Genomic DNA, 18,313 nt, shown 5'->3' on the forward strand with positions numbered 1-18,313 from the left:
TAATTATTTCCACCACTGTTCATACTAGATGATAATCATATTAAAAAAATAATGATTTCATCAATAACTACCACCACTGCACAAATATTATTAAAATATTTGAAAAATAATGATTTGATTAATAATTATTACCACCACTGTTCATACTAGATGATAATCATATTAGAAAAATAATGATTCCATCAATAACTACCACCACTGCACAAATATTATTAAAATATTTGAAAAATAATGATTTGATTAATAATTATTACCACCACTGTTCATACTAGATGATAATCATATTAGAAAAATAATGATTTCATCAATAACTACCACCACTGCACAAATATTATTAAAATATTTGAAAAATGATTTCATCAATTATTACCACCACTGTTCATACTAGATGATAAACATATTAGAAAAATAATGATTTCATCAATAACTACCACCACTGCACAATTATTATTAGAATATATGAAAAATAATGATTTCATTAATAATTATTACCACCACTGTTCATACTAGATGATAATCATATTAGAAAAATAATGATTTCATCAACAACTACCACCACTGCACAAACATTATTAAAATATTTGAAAAATAATGATTTGATTAATAATTATTACCACCACTGTTCATACTAGATGATAAACATATTAGAAAAATAATGATTTCATCAATAACTACCACCACTGCACAAACATTATTAAAATATTAGAAAAAATAATGATTTCATCAATAACTACCACCACTGCACAAACATTATTAAAATATTTGAAAAATAATGATTTCATTAATAACTACCACCACTGCACAAACATTATTAAAATATTCGAAAAATAATGATTTTATTAATAATTACCACCACTGCAAAAACATTATTAAAATATTCGAAAAATAATGATTTTATTAATAATTACCACCACTGTTCATACTAGATGATAATCATATTAGAAAAATAATGATTTCATCAATAACTACCACCACTGCACAAACATTATTAAAATATTTGAAAAATAATGATTAGATTAATAATTATTACCACCAATGTTCATACTAGATGATAATCATATTAGAAAAATAATGATTTCATCAATTACTACCACCACTGCAAAAACATTATTAAAATATTAGAAAAACAAGGATTTGATTAATAATGATTATGAAAAACTGAAAAAAACTAGATGCTAAACATATTAGGAAAAAAAATGATTTGATTAATAATTATTACCACCACTGTTCATACTAGATGAGAATCATATTAGAAAAATAATGATTTCATCAATAACTACCACCACTGCACAAACATTAAAATATTGGAAAAATAATGATTTCATCAATAACTACCACCACTGCAAAAACATTATTAAAATATTTGAAAAATAATGATTTCATTAATAATTACCACCACTGTTCATACTAGATGATAATCATATTAGGAAAAAAAATGATTTGATTAATAATTATTACCACCACTGTTCATACTAGATGATAATCATATTAGAAAAATAATGATTTCATCAATAACTACCACCACTGCACAAACATTATTAAAATATTTGAAAAATAATGATTTTATTAATAATTACCACCACTGTTCATACTAGATGATAATCATATTAGAAAAATAATGATTTCAGCAATAACTACCACCACTACACAAACATTATTAAAATATTGGAAAAATAATGATTTTATTAATAATTATTACCACCACTGTTCATACTAGATGATAATCATATTAGAAAAATAATGATTTCATCAATAACTACCACCACTGTTAATACTAGATGATAATCATATTAGAAAAATAATCATTCATCAATAACTACTACCACTGTAAATACATTATTAAAATATTTGAAAAATAATGATTTTATTAATAATTATTACCACCACTGTTCATACTAGATGATAATCATATTAGAAAAATAATGATTTCATCAACAACTACCACCACTGCACAAATATTATTAAAATATTTGAAAAATAATGATTTGATTAATAACTATTACCACCACTGTTCATACTAGATGATAATCATATTAGAAAAATAATGATTTCATCAACAACTACCAACACTGCACAAACATTATTAAAATATTGGAAAAATAATCATTTGATCAATAATTACCACCACTGCACATACACTATTAAAATATTTGAAAAATAATGATTTGATTAATAATTATTACCACCACTGTTCATACTAGATGATAATCATATTAGAAAAATAATGATTTCATCAATAACTACCACCACTGCACAAATATTATTAAAATATTTGAAAAATGATTTCATCAATTATTACCACCACTGTTCATACTAGATGATAAACATATTAGAAAAATAAAGATTTCATCAATAACTACCACCACTGCAAAAACATTATTAAAATATTTGAAAAATAATGATTTGATTAATAATTATTACCACCACTGTTCATACTAGATGATAATCATATTAGAAAAATAATTATTTATTTTATAATAACTACCACCACTGCACAAACATTAAAATATTTGAAAAAATAATGATTTCATCAATAACTACCACCACTGCAAAAACATTATTAAAATATTTGAAAAATAATGATTTGATTAATAATTATTACCACCACTGTTCATACTAGATGATAATCATATTAGAAAAATAATGATTTGATTTATAATTAGCACCACTGTTCATACTAGATGATAATCATATTAGAAAAATAATGATTTCATCAATAACTACCACCACTGCACAAACATTATTAAAATATTGGAAAAATAATAATTTGATCAATAATTACCACCACTGCACATACACTATTAAAATATTTGAAAAATAATGATTTGATTAATAATTATTACCACCACTGTTCATACTAGATGATAATCATATTAGAAAAATAATTATTTGTTTTATAATAACTACCACCACTGCACAAACATTAAAATATTTGAAAAAATAATGATTTCATCAATAACTACCACCACTGCAAAAACATTATTAAAATATTGGAAAAATAATGATTTTATCAATAATTATTACCACCACTGTTCATACTACATCATAAACATGTTAGAAAAATAATGATTTGTTTTATAATAACTACCACCACTGCACAATAATTATTAAAATATCTGAAAAATAATGATTTCATTAATAATTATTACCACCACTGCACAAACATTATTAAAATATTGGAAAAAATAATGATTTCATCAATAACTACCACCACTGCACAAACATTATTAAAATATTTGAAAAATAATGATTAGATTAATAATTATTACCACCAATGTTCATACTAGATGATAATCATATTAGAAAAATAATGATTTCATCAATTACTACCACCACTGCAAAAACATTATTAAAATATTAGAAAAACAAGGATTTGATTAATGATTATGAAAAACTGAAAAAAACTAGATGCTAAACATATTAGGAAAAAAAATGATTTGATTAATAATTATTACCACCACTGTTCATACTAGATGAGAATCATATTAGAAAAATAATGATTTCATCAATAACTACCACCACTGCACAAACATTATTAAAATATTAGAAAAAATAATGATTTCATCAATAACTACCACCACTGTTAATACTAGATGATAATCATATTAGAAAAATAATGATTTCATCAATAAAAACCAACACTGCACAAACATTATTAAAATAGTAGAAAAAAAAGGATTTGATTAATAATTATTACCACCACTGTTCATACTAGATGATAATCATATTAAAAAAATAATGATTTCATCAATAACTACCACCACTGCACAAATATTATTAAAATATTTGAAAAATAATGATTTGATTAATAATTATTACCACCACTGTTCATACTAGATGATAATCATATTAGAAAAATAATGATTTCATCAACAACTACCACCACTGCACAAACATTATTAAAATATTGGAAAAATAATCATTTGATCAATAATTACCACCACTGCACATACACTATTAAAATATTTGAAAAATAATGATTTGATTAATAATTATTACCACCACTGTTCATACTAGATGATAATCATATTAGAAAAATAATGATTTCATCAATAACTACCACCACTGCACAAATATTATTAAAATATTTGAAAAATAATGATTTGATTAATAATTATTACCACCACTGTTCATACTAGATGATAAACATATTAGAAAAATAATGATTTCATCAATAACTACCACCACTGCACAATTATTATTAGAATATATGAAAAATAATGATTTCATTAATAATTATTACCACCACTGTTCATACTAGATGATAATCATATTAGAAAAATAATGATTTCATCAACAACTACCACCACTGCACAAACATTATTAAAATATTTGAAAAATAATGATTTGATTAATAATTATTACCACCACTGTTCATACTAGATGATAATCATATTAGAAAAATAATTATTTATTTTATAATAACTACCACCACTGCACAAACATTAAAATATTTGAAAAAATAATGATTTCATCAATAACTACCACCACTGCAAAAACATTATTAAAATATTTGAAAAATAATGATTTGATTAATAATTATTACCACCACTGTTCATACTAGATGATAATCATATTAGAAAAATAATGATTTCATCAACAACTACCACCACTGCACAAACATTATTAAAATATTGGAAAAATAATAATTTGATCAATAATTACCACCACTGCACATACACTATTAAAATATTTGAAAAATAATGATTTGATTAATAATTATTACCACCACTGTTCATACTAGATGATAATCATATTAGAAAAATAATTATGTTTTATAATAACTACCACCACTGCACAAACATTAAAATATTTGAAAAAATAATGATTTCATCAATAACTACCACCACTGCAAAAACATTATTAAAATATTTGAAAAATAATGATTTGATTAATAATTATTACCACCACTGTTCATACTAGATGATAATCATATTAGAAAAATAATGATTTCATCAATAACTACCACCACTGCACATACATTATTAAAATATTAGAAAAATAATCATTTCATTAATAATTATTACCACCACTGCACAAACATTATTAAAATATTGGAAAAATAATTATTAGATTAATAATTATTACCACCAATGTTCATACTAGATGATAATCATATTAGAAAAATAATGATTTCATCAATTACTACCACCACTGCAAAAACATTATTAAAATATTAGAAAAACAAGGATTTGATTAATAATGATTATGAAAAACTGAAAAAAACTAGATGCTAAACATATTAGGAAAAAAAATGATTTGATTAATAATTATTACCACCACTGTTCATACTAGATGAGAATCATATTAGAAAAATAATGATTTCATCAATAACTACCACCACTGCACAAACATTATTAAAATATTAGAAAAAATAATGATTTCATCAATAACTACCATCACTGCACAAACATTATTAAAATATTTGAAAAATAATGATTAGATTAATAATTATTACCACCAATGTTCATACTAGATGATAATCATATTAGAAAAATAATGATTTCATCAATAACTACCACCACTGCAAAAACATTAAAATATTGGAAAAATAATGATTTCATCAATAACTACCACCACTGCAAAAACATTATTAAAATATTTGAAAAATAATGATTTGATTAATAATTATTACCACCACTGTTCATACTAGATGCTAAACATATTAGGAAAAAAAATGATTTGATTAATAATTATTACCACCACTGTTCATACTAGATGATAATCATATTAGAAAAAATAATGATTTCATCAATAACTACCACCACTGCACAAACATTATTAAAATATTTGAAAAATAATGATTTTATTAATAATTACCACCACTGTTCATACTAGATGATAATCATATTAGAAAAATAATGATTTCAGCAATAACTACCACCACTGCACAAACATTATTAAAATATTGGAAAAATAATGATTTTATCAATAATTATTACCACCACTGTTCATACTAGATGATAAACATGTTAGAAAAATAATGATTTGTTTTATAATAACTACCACCACTGCACAATAATTATTAAAATATCTGAAAAATAATCATTTCATTAATAATTATTACCACCACTGCACAAACATTATTAAAATATTGGAAAAATAATGATTTCATCAATAACTACCACCACTGCACAAACATTATTAAAATATTGGAAAAATAATCATTTGATCAATAACTACCACCACTGCACAAATATTATTAAAATATTTGAAAAATAATGATTTGATTAATAATTATTACCACCACTGTTCATACTAGATGATAATCATATTAGAAAAATAATGATTTCATCAATAACTACCACCACTGCACAAATATTATTAAAATATTTGAAAAATAATGATTTGATTAATAATTATTACCACCACTGTTCATACTAGATGATAGTCATATTAGAAAAATAATGATTTCATCAATAACTACCACCACTGCACAAATATTATTAAAATATTTGAAAAATAATGATTTGATTAATAATTATTACCACCACTGTTCATACTAGATGATAAACATATTAGAAAAATAATGATTTCATCAATAACTACCACCACTGCACAATTATTATTAGAATATATGAAAAATAATGATTTCATTAATAATTATTACCACCACTGTTCATACTAGATGATAATCATATTAGAAAAATAATGATTTCATCAACTACCACCACTGCACAAACATTATTAAAATATTTGAAAAATAATGATTTGATTAATAATTATTACCACCACTGTTCATACTAGATGATAATCATATTAGAAAAATAATTATTTATTTTATAATAACTACCACCACTGCACAAACATTAAAATATTTGAAAAAATAATGATTTCATCAATAACTACCACCACTGCAAAAACATTATTAAAATATTTGAAAAATAATGATTTGATTAATAATTATTACCACCACTGTTCATACTAGATGATAATCATATTAGAAAAATAATGATTTCATCAATAACTACCACCACTGCACAAACATTATTAAAATATTGGAAAAATAATAATTTGATCAATAATTACCACCACTGCACATACACTATTAAAATATTTGAAAAATAATGATTTGATTAATAATTATTACCACCACTGTTCATACTAGATGATAATCATATTAGAAAAATAATTATTTGTTTTATAATAACTACCACCACTGCACAAACATTAAAATATTTGAAAAAATAATGATTTCATCAATAACTACCACCACTGCAAAAACATTATTAAAATATTTGAAAAATAATGATTTGATTAATAATTATTTCCACCACTGTTCATACTAGATGATAATCATATTAGAAAAATAATGATTTCATCAATAACTACCACCACTGCACAAACATTATTAAAATATTTGAAAAATAATGATTTGATTAATAATTATTACCACCACTGTTCATACTACATCATAAACATGTTAGAAAAATAATGATTTGTTTTATAATAACTACCACCACTGCACAATAATTATTAAAATATCTGAAAAATAATCATTTCATTAATAATTATTACCACCACTGTTCATACTAGATGAGAATCATATTAGAAAAATAATGATTTCATCAATAACTACCACCACTGCACAAACATTATTAAAATATTTGAAAAATAATGATTAGATTAATAATTATTACCACCAATGTTCATACTAGATGATAATCATATTAGAAAAATAATGATTTCATCAATAACTACCACCACTGTTCATACTAGATGAGAATCATATTAGAAAAATAATGATTTCATCAATAACTACCACCACTGCACAAACATTATTAAAATATTAGAAAAAATAATGATTTCATCAATAACTACCATCACTGCACAAACATTATTAAAATATTTGAAAAATAATGATTAGATTAATAATTATTACCACCAATGTTCATACTAGATGATAATCATATTAGAAAAATAATGATTTCATCAATAACTACCACCACTGCAAAAACATTAAAATATTGGAAAAATAATGATTTCATCAATAACTACCACCACTGCAAAAACATTATTAAAATATTTGAAAAATAATGATTTGATTAATAATTATTACCACCACTGTTCATACTAGATGCTAAACATATTAGGAAAAAAAATGATTTGATTAATAATTATTACCACCACTGTTCATACTAGATGATAATCATATTAGAAAAAATAATGATTTCATCAATAACTACCACCACTGCACAAACATTATTAAAATATTTGAAAAATAATGATTTTATTAATAATTACCACCACTGTTCATACTAGATGATAATCATATTAGAAAAATAATGATTTCAGCAATAACTACCACCACTGCACAAACATTATTAAAATATTGGAAAAATAATGATTTTATCAATAATTATTACCACCACTGTTCATACTAGATGATAAACATGTTAGAAAAATAATGATTTGTTTTATAATAACTACCACCACTGCACAATAATTATTAAAATATCTGAAAAATAATCATTTCATTAATAATTATTACCACCACTGCACAAACATTATTAAAATATTGGAAAAATAATGATTTCATCAATAACTACCACCACTGCACAAACATTATTAAAATATTGGAAAAATAATCATTTGATCAATAACTACCACCACTGCACAAATATTATTAAAATATTTGAAAAATAATGATTTGATTAATAATTATTACCACCACTGTTCATACTAGATGATAATCATATTAGAAAAATAATGATTTCATCAATAACTACCACCACTGCACAAATATTATTAAAATATTTGAAAAATAATGATTTGATTAATAATTATTACCACCACTGTTCATACTAGATGATAGTCATATTAGAAAAATAATGATTTCATCAATAACTACCACCACTGCACAAATATTATTAAAATATTTGAAAAATAATGATTTGATTAATAATTATTACCACCACTGTTCATACTAGATGATAAACATATTAGAAAAATAATGATTTCATCAATAACTACCACCACTGCACAATTATTATTAGAATATATGAAAAATAATGATTTCATTAATAATTATTACCACCACTGTTCATACTAGATGATAATCATATTAGAAAAATAATGATTTCATCAACTACCACCACTGCACAAACATTATTAAAATATTTGAAAAATAATGATTTGATTAATAATTATTACCACCACTGTTCATACTAGATGATAATCATATTAGAAAAATAATTATTTATTTTATAATAACTACCACCACTGCACAAACATTAAAATATTTGAAAAAATAATGATTTCATCAATAACTACCACCACTGCAAAAACATTATTAAAATATTTGAAAAATAATGATTTGATTAATAATTATTACCACCACTGTTCATACTAGATGATAATCATATTAGAAAAATAATGATTTGATTTATAATTAGCACCACTGTTCATACTAGATGATAATCATATTAGAAAAATAATGATTTCATCAATAACTACCACCACTGCACAAACATTATTAAAATATTGGAAAAATAATAATTTGATCAATAATTACCACCACTGCACATACACTATTAAAATATTTGAAAAATAATGATTTCATCAATAACTACCACCACTGCAAAAACATTATTAAAATATTTGAAAAATAATGATTTGATTAATAATTATTTCCACCACTGTTCATACTAGATGATAATCATATTAGAAAAATAATGATTTCATCAATAACTACCACCACTGCACAAACATTATTAAAATATTGGAAAAATAATGATTTTATCAATAATTATTACCACCACTGTTCATACTACATCATAAACATGTTAGAAAAATAATGATTTGTTTTATAATAACTACCACCACTGCACAATAATTATTAAAATATCTGAAAAATAATCATTTCATTAATAATTATTACCACCACTGTTCATACTAGATGAGAATCATATTAGAAAAATAATGATTTCATCAATAACTACCACCACTGCACAAACATTATTAAAATATTTGAAAAATAATGATTAGATTAATAATTATTACCACCAATGTTCATACTAGATGATAATCATATTAGAAAAATAATGATTTCATCAATAACTACCACCACTGTTCATACTAGATGATAATCATATTAAAAAAATAATGATTTCATCAATAACTACCACCACTGCACAAACATTATTAAAATATTGGAAAAATAATAATTTGATCAATAATTACCACCACTGCACATACACTATTAAAATATTTGAAAAATAATGATTTGATTAATAATTATTACCACCACTGTTCATACTAGATGATAATCATATTAGAAAAATAATTATTTGTTTTATAATAACTACCACCACTGCACAAACATTAAAATATTTGAAAAAATAATGATTTCATCAATAACTACCACCACTGCAAAAACATTATTAAAATATTTGAAAAATAATGATTTGATTAATAATTATTTCCACCACTGTTCATACTAGATGATAATCATATTAGAAAAATAATGATTTCATCAATAACTACCACCACTGCACAAACATTATTAAAATATTGGAAAAATAATGATTTTATCAATAATTATTACCACCACTGTTCATACTACATCATAAACATGTTAGAAAAATAATGATTTGTTTTATAATAACTACCACCACTGCACAATAATTATTAAAATATCTGAAAAATAATCATTTCATTAATAATTATTACCACCACTGTTCATACTAGATGAGAATCATATTAGAAAAATAATGATTTCATCAATAACTACCACCACTGCACAAACATTATTAAAATATTTGAAAAATAATGATTAGATTAATAATTATTACCACCAATGTTCATACTAGATGATAATCATATTAGAAAAATAATGATTTCATCAATAACTACCACCACTGTTCATACTAGATGATAATCATATTAGAAAAAAAATGATTTCATTAATAACTACCACCACTGTTAATACTAGATGATAATCATATTAGAAAAATAATCATTCATCAATAACTACTACCACTGTAAATACATTATTAAAATATTTGAAAAATAATGATTTTATTAATAATTATTACCACCACTGTTCATACTAGATGATAATCATATTAGAAAAATAATGATTTCATCAATAACTACCACCACTGCACAAACATTATTAAAATATTAGAAAAAATAATGATTTCATCAATAACTACCATCACTGCACAAACATTATTAAAATATTTGAAAAATAATGATTAGATTAATAATTATTACCACCAATGTTCATACTAGATGATAATCATATTAGAAAAATAATGATTTCATCAATAACTACCACCACTGCAAAAACATTAAAATATTGGAAAAATAATGATTTCATCAATAACTACCACCACTGCAAAAACATTATTAAAATATTTGAAAAATAATGATTTGATTAATAATTATTACCACCACTGTTCATACTAGATGCTAAACATATTAGGAAAAAAAATGATTTGATTAATAATTATTACCACCACTGTTCATACTAGATGATAATCATATTAGAAAAAATAATGATTTCATCAATAACTACCACCACTGCACAAACATTATTAAAATATTTGAAAAATAATGATTTTATTAATAATTACCACCACTGTTCATACTAGATGATAATCATATTAGAAAAATAATGATTTCAGCAATAACTACCACCACTGCACAAACATTATTAAAATATTGGAAAAATAATGATTTTATCAATAATTATTACCACCACTGTTCATACTACATCATAAACATGTTAGAAAAATAATGATTTGTTTTATAATAACTACCACCACTGCACAATAATTATTAAAATATCTGAAAAATAATGATTTCATTAATAATTATTACCACCACTGCACAAACATTATTAAAATATTGGAAAAATAATGATTTCATCAATAACTACCACCACTGCACAAACATTATTAAAATATTGGAAAAATAATCATTTGATCAATAACTACCACCACTGCACAAATATTATTAAAATATTTGAAAAATAATGATTTGATTAATAATTATTACCACCACTGTTCATACTAGATGATAGTCATATTAGAAAAATAATGATTTCATCAATAACTACCACCACTGCACAAATATTATTAAAATATTTGAAAAATGATTTCATCAATTATTACCACCACTGTTCATACTAGATGATAAACATATTAGAAAAATAATGATTTCATCAATAACTACCACCACTGCACAATTATTATTAGAATATATGAAAAATAATGATTTCATTAATAATTATTACCACCACTGTTCATACTAGATGATAATCATATTAGAAAAATAATGATTTCATCAACTACCACCACTGCACAAACATTATTAAAATATTTGAAAAATAATGATTTGATTAATAATTATTACCACCACTGTTCATACTAGATGATAATCATATTAGAAAAATAATTATTTATTTTATAATAACTACCACCACTGCACAAACATTAAAATATTTGAAAAAATAATGATTTCATCAATAACTACCACCACTGCAAAAACATTATTAAAATATTTGAAAAATAATGATTTGATTAATAATTATTACCACCACTGTTCATACTAGATGATAATCATATTAGAAAAATAATGATTTGATTTATAATTAGCACCACTGTTCATACTAGATGATAATCATATTAGAAAAATAATGATTTCATCAATAACTACCACCACTGCACAAACATTATTAAAATATTGGAAAAATAATAATTTGATCAATAATTACCACCACTGCACATACACTATTAAAATATTTGAAAAATAATGATTTGATTAATAATTATTACCACCACTGTTCATACTAGATGATAATCATATTAGAAAAATAATTATTTGTTTTATAATAACTACCACCACTGCACAAACATTAAAATATTTGAAAAAATAATGATTTCATCAATAACTACCACCACTGCAAAAACATTATTAAAATATTTGAAAAATAATGATTTGATTAATAATTATTTCCACCACTGTTCATACTAGATGATAATCATATTAGAAAAATAATGATTTCATCAATAACTACCACCACTGCACAAACATTATTAAAATATTGGAAAAATAATGATTTTATCAATAATTATTACCACCACTGTTCATACTACATCATAAACATGTTAGAAAAATAATGATTAGTTTTATAATAACTACCACCACTGCACAATAATTATTAAAATATCTGAAAAATAATCATTTCATTAATAATTATTACCACCACTGTTCATACTAGATGAGAATCATATTAGAAAAATAATGATTTCATCAATAACTACCACCACTGCACAAACATTATTAAAATATTTGAAAAATAATGATTAGATTAATAATTATTACCACCAATGTTCATACTAGATGATAATCATATTAGAAAAATAATGATTTCATCAATAACTACCACCACTGTTCATACTAGATGATAATCATATTAGAAAAATAATGATTTCATCAATAACTACCACCACTGCACAAACATTATTAAAATATTGGAAAAATAATAATTTGATCAATAATTACCACCACTGCACATACACTATTAAAATATTTGAAAAATAATGATTTGATTAATAATTATTACCACCACTGTTCATACTAGATGATAATCATATTAGAAAAATAATTATTTGTTTTATAATAACTACCACCACTGCACAAACATTAAAATATTTGAAAAAATAATGATTTCATCAATAACTACCACCACTGCAAAAACATTATTAAAATATTTGAAAAATAATGATTTGATTAATAATTATTTCCACCACTGTTCATACTAGATGATAATCATATTAGAAAAATAATGATTTCATCACTAACTACCACCACTGCACAAACATTATTAAAATATTGGAAAAATAATGATTTTATCAATAATTATTACCACCACTGTTCATACTACATCATAAACATGTTAGAAAAATAATGATTTGTTTTATAATAACTACCACCACTGCACAATAATTATTAAAATATCTGAAAAATAATCATTTCATTAATAATTATTACCACCACTGTTCATACTAGATGAGAATCATATTAGAAAAATAATGATTTCATCAATAACTACCACCACTGCACAAACATTATTAAAATATTTGAAAAATAATGATTAGATTAATAATTATTACCACCAATGTTCATACTAGATGATAATCATATTAGAAAAATAATGATTTCATCAATAACTACCACCACTGTTCATACTAGATGATAATCATATTAGAAAAAAAATGATTTCATTAATAACTACCACCACTGTTAATACTAGATGATAATCATATTAGAAAAATAATCATTCATCAATAACTACTACCACTGTAAATACATTATTAAAATATTTGAAAAATAATGATTTTATTAATAATTATTACCACCACTGTTCATACTAGATGATAATCATATTAGAAAAATAATGATTTCATCAACAACTACCACCACTGCACAAATATTATTAAAATATTTGAAAAATAATGATTTGATTAATAACTATTACCACCACTGTTCATACTAGATGATAATCATATTAGAAAAATAATGATTTCATCAACAACTACCAACACTGCACAAACATTATTAAAATATTGGAAAAATAATCATTTGATCAATAATTACCACCACTGCACATACACTATTAAAATATTTGAAAAATAATGATTTGATTAATAATTATTACCACCACTGTTCATACTAGATGATAATCATATTAGAAAAATAATGATTTCATCAATAACTACCACCACTGCACAAATATTATTAAAATATTTGAAAAATAATGATTTGATTAATAATTATTACCACCACTGTTCATACTAGATGATAATCATATTAGAAAAATAATGATTTCATCAATAACTACCACCACTGCACAAATATTATTAAAATATTTGAAAAATAATGATTTGATTAATAATTATTACCACCACTGTTCATACTAGATGATAATCATATTAGAAAAATAATGATTTCATCAATAACTACCACCACTGCACAAATATTATTAAAATATTTGAAAAATGATTTCATCAATTATTACCACCACTGTTCATACTAGATGATAAACATATTAGAAAAATAATGATTTCATCAATAACTACCACCACTGCACAATTATTATTAGAATATATGAAAAATAATGATTTCATTAATAATTATTACCACCACTGTTCATACTAGATGATAATCATATTAGAAAAATAAAGATTTCATCAATAACTACCACCACTGCAAAAACATTATTAAAATATTTGAAAAATAATGATTTGATTAATAATTATTACCACCACTGTTCATACTAGATGATAATCATATTAGAAAAATAATGATTTGATTTATAATTAGCACCACTGCACAAACATTATTAAAATATTGGAAAAATAATAATTTGATCAATAATTACCACCACTGCACATACACTATTAAAATATTTGAAAAATAATGATTTGATTAATAATTATTACCACCACTGTTCATACTAGATGATAATCATATTAGAAAAATAATTATTTGTTTTATAATAACTACCACCACTGCACAAACATTAAAATATTTGAAAAAATAATGATTTCATCAATAACTACCACCACTGCAAAAACATTATTAAAATATTTGAAAAATAATGATTTGATTAATAATTATTACCACCATTGTTCATACTAGATGATAATCATATTAGAAAAATAATGATTTCATCAATAACTACCACCACTGCACAAACATTATTAAAATATTGGAAAAATAATGATTTTATCAATAATTATTACCACCACTGTTCATACTAGATGATAAACATGTTAGAAAAATAATGATTTGTTTTATAATAACTACCACCACTGCACAATAATTATTAAAATATCTGAAAAATAATCATTTCATTAATAATTATTACCACCAATGTTCATACTAGATGATAATCATATTAGAAAAATAATGATTTCATCAATTACTACCACCACTGCAAAAACATTATTAAAATATTAGAAAAACAAGGATTTGATTAATAATTATTACCACCACTGTTCATACTAGATGAGAATCATATTAGAAAAATAATGATTTCATCAATAACTACCACCACTGCACAAACATTATTAAAATATTAGAAAAAATAATGATTTCATCAATAACTACCACCACTGTTAATACTAGATGATAATCATATTAGAAAAATAATGATTTCATCAATAACTACCAACACTGCACAAACATTATTAAAATAGTAGAAAAATAATGATTTGATTAATAATTATTACCACCACTGTTCATACTAGATGATAATCATATTAGAAAAATAATGATTTCATCAACAACTACCACCACTGCACAAACATTATTAAAATATTGGAAAAATAATCATTTGATCAATAATTACCACCACTGCACATACACTATTAAAATATTTGAAAAATAATGATTTGATTAATAATTATTACCACCACTGTTCATACTAGATGATAATCATATTAGAAAAATAATGATTTCATCAATAACTACCACCACTGCACAAATATTATTAAAATATTTGAAAAATAATGATTTGATTAATAATTATTACCACCACTGTTCATACTAGATGATAATCATATTAGAAAAATAATGATTTCATCAATAACTACCACCACTGCACAAATATTATTAAAATATTTGAAAAATGATTTCATCAATTATTACCACCACTGTTCATACTAGATGATAAACATTAGAAAAATAATGATTTCATCAATAACTACCACCACTGCACAAACATTAAAATATTTGAAAAATAATGATTTGATTAATAATTATTACCACCACTGTTCATACTAGATGATAATCATATTAGAAAAATAATTATTTATTTTATAATAACTACTACCACTGCACAAACATTAAAATATTTGAAAAAATAATGATTTCATCAATAACTACCACCACTGCAAAAACATTATTAAAATATTTGAAAAATAATGATTTGATTAATAATTATTACCACCACTGTTCATACTAGATGATAATCATTTTAGAAAAATAATGATTTGATTTATAATTAGCACCACTGTTCATACTAGATGATAATCATATTAGAAAAATAATGATTTCATCAACTACCACCACTGCACAAACATTATTAAAATATTGGAAAAATAATAATTTGATCAATAATTACCACCACTGCACAAACATTATTAAAATATTAGAAAAACAAGGATTTGATTAATAATGATTATGAAAAACTGAAAAAAACTAGATGCTAAACATATTAGAAAAAAAATGATTTGATTAATAATTATTACCACCACTGTTCATACTAGATGAGAATCATATTAGAAAAATAATGATTTCATCAATAACTACCACCACTGCAAAAACATTATTAAAATATTTAAAAAATAATGATTTCATCAATAACTACCACCACTGCACAAACATTATTAAAATATTGGAAAAATAATAATTTGATTAATAATTATTACCACCACTGTTCATACTAGATGATAATCATATTAGAAAAATAATGATTTCATCAATAACTACCACCACTGCACAAATATTATTAAAATATTTGAAAAATAATGATTTGATTAATAATTATTACCACCACTGTTCATACTAGATGATAATCATATTAGAAAAATAATGATTTCATCAATAACTACCACCACTGCACAAACATTATTAAAACATTAGAAAAACAAGGATTTCATTAATAATGATTACCAAAACTGAAAAAACTAGATGCTAAACATATTAGAAAAATAATGATCTGATTATTAATTACTATCACTTCACATATATTATGAAATAATAGAAGAAAAATAATGATTTGATTAATAGATACCACCACTTCACATATATTAGAAAAAATTTGATTAATAAATATTTACAACCAATTCACAAATATAAAAATATTAGAAAGATAATGATTTGATTAATAAATATTACCACCACTGTTCATACATTATTAAAATATTAGAAAAATAATGATTTCATCAATAACTACCACCACTGTTCATACTAGAGGATAATCATATTAGAAAAATAATGATTTCATCAATAACTACCACCACTGCACAAACATTATTAAAATATGAGAAAAATAATGATTTGATTAATAATTATTACCACCAATGTTCATACTAGATGATAATCATATTAGAAAAATAATGATTTCATTAATTACTACCACCACTGCAAAAACATTATTAAAATATTAGAAAAACAAGGATTTGATTAATAATGATTATGAAAAACTGAAAAAAACTAGATGCTAAACATATTAGAAAAAAAAATGATTTGATTAATAATTATTACCACCACTGTTCATACTAGATGAGAATCATAT

Source organism: Sebastes fasciatus, chromosome 8 (assembly GCF_043250625.1).
Source record: "Sebastes fasciatus isolate fSebFas1 chromosome 8, fSebFas1.pri, whole genome shotgun sequence".
In the NCBI taxonomy this organism is placed as follows: Eukaryota; Metazoa; Chordata; class Actinopteri; order Perciformes; family Sebastidae; genus Sebastes; species Sebastes fasciatus.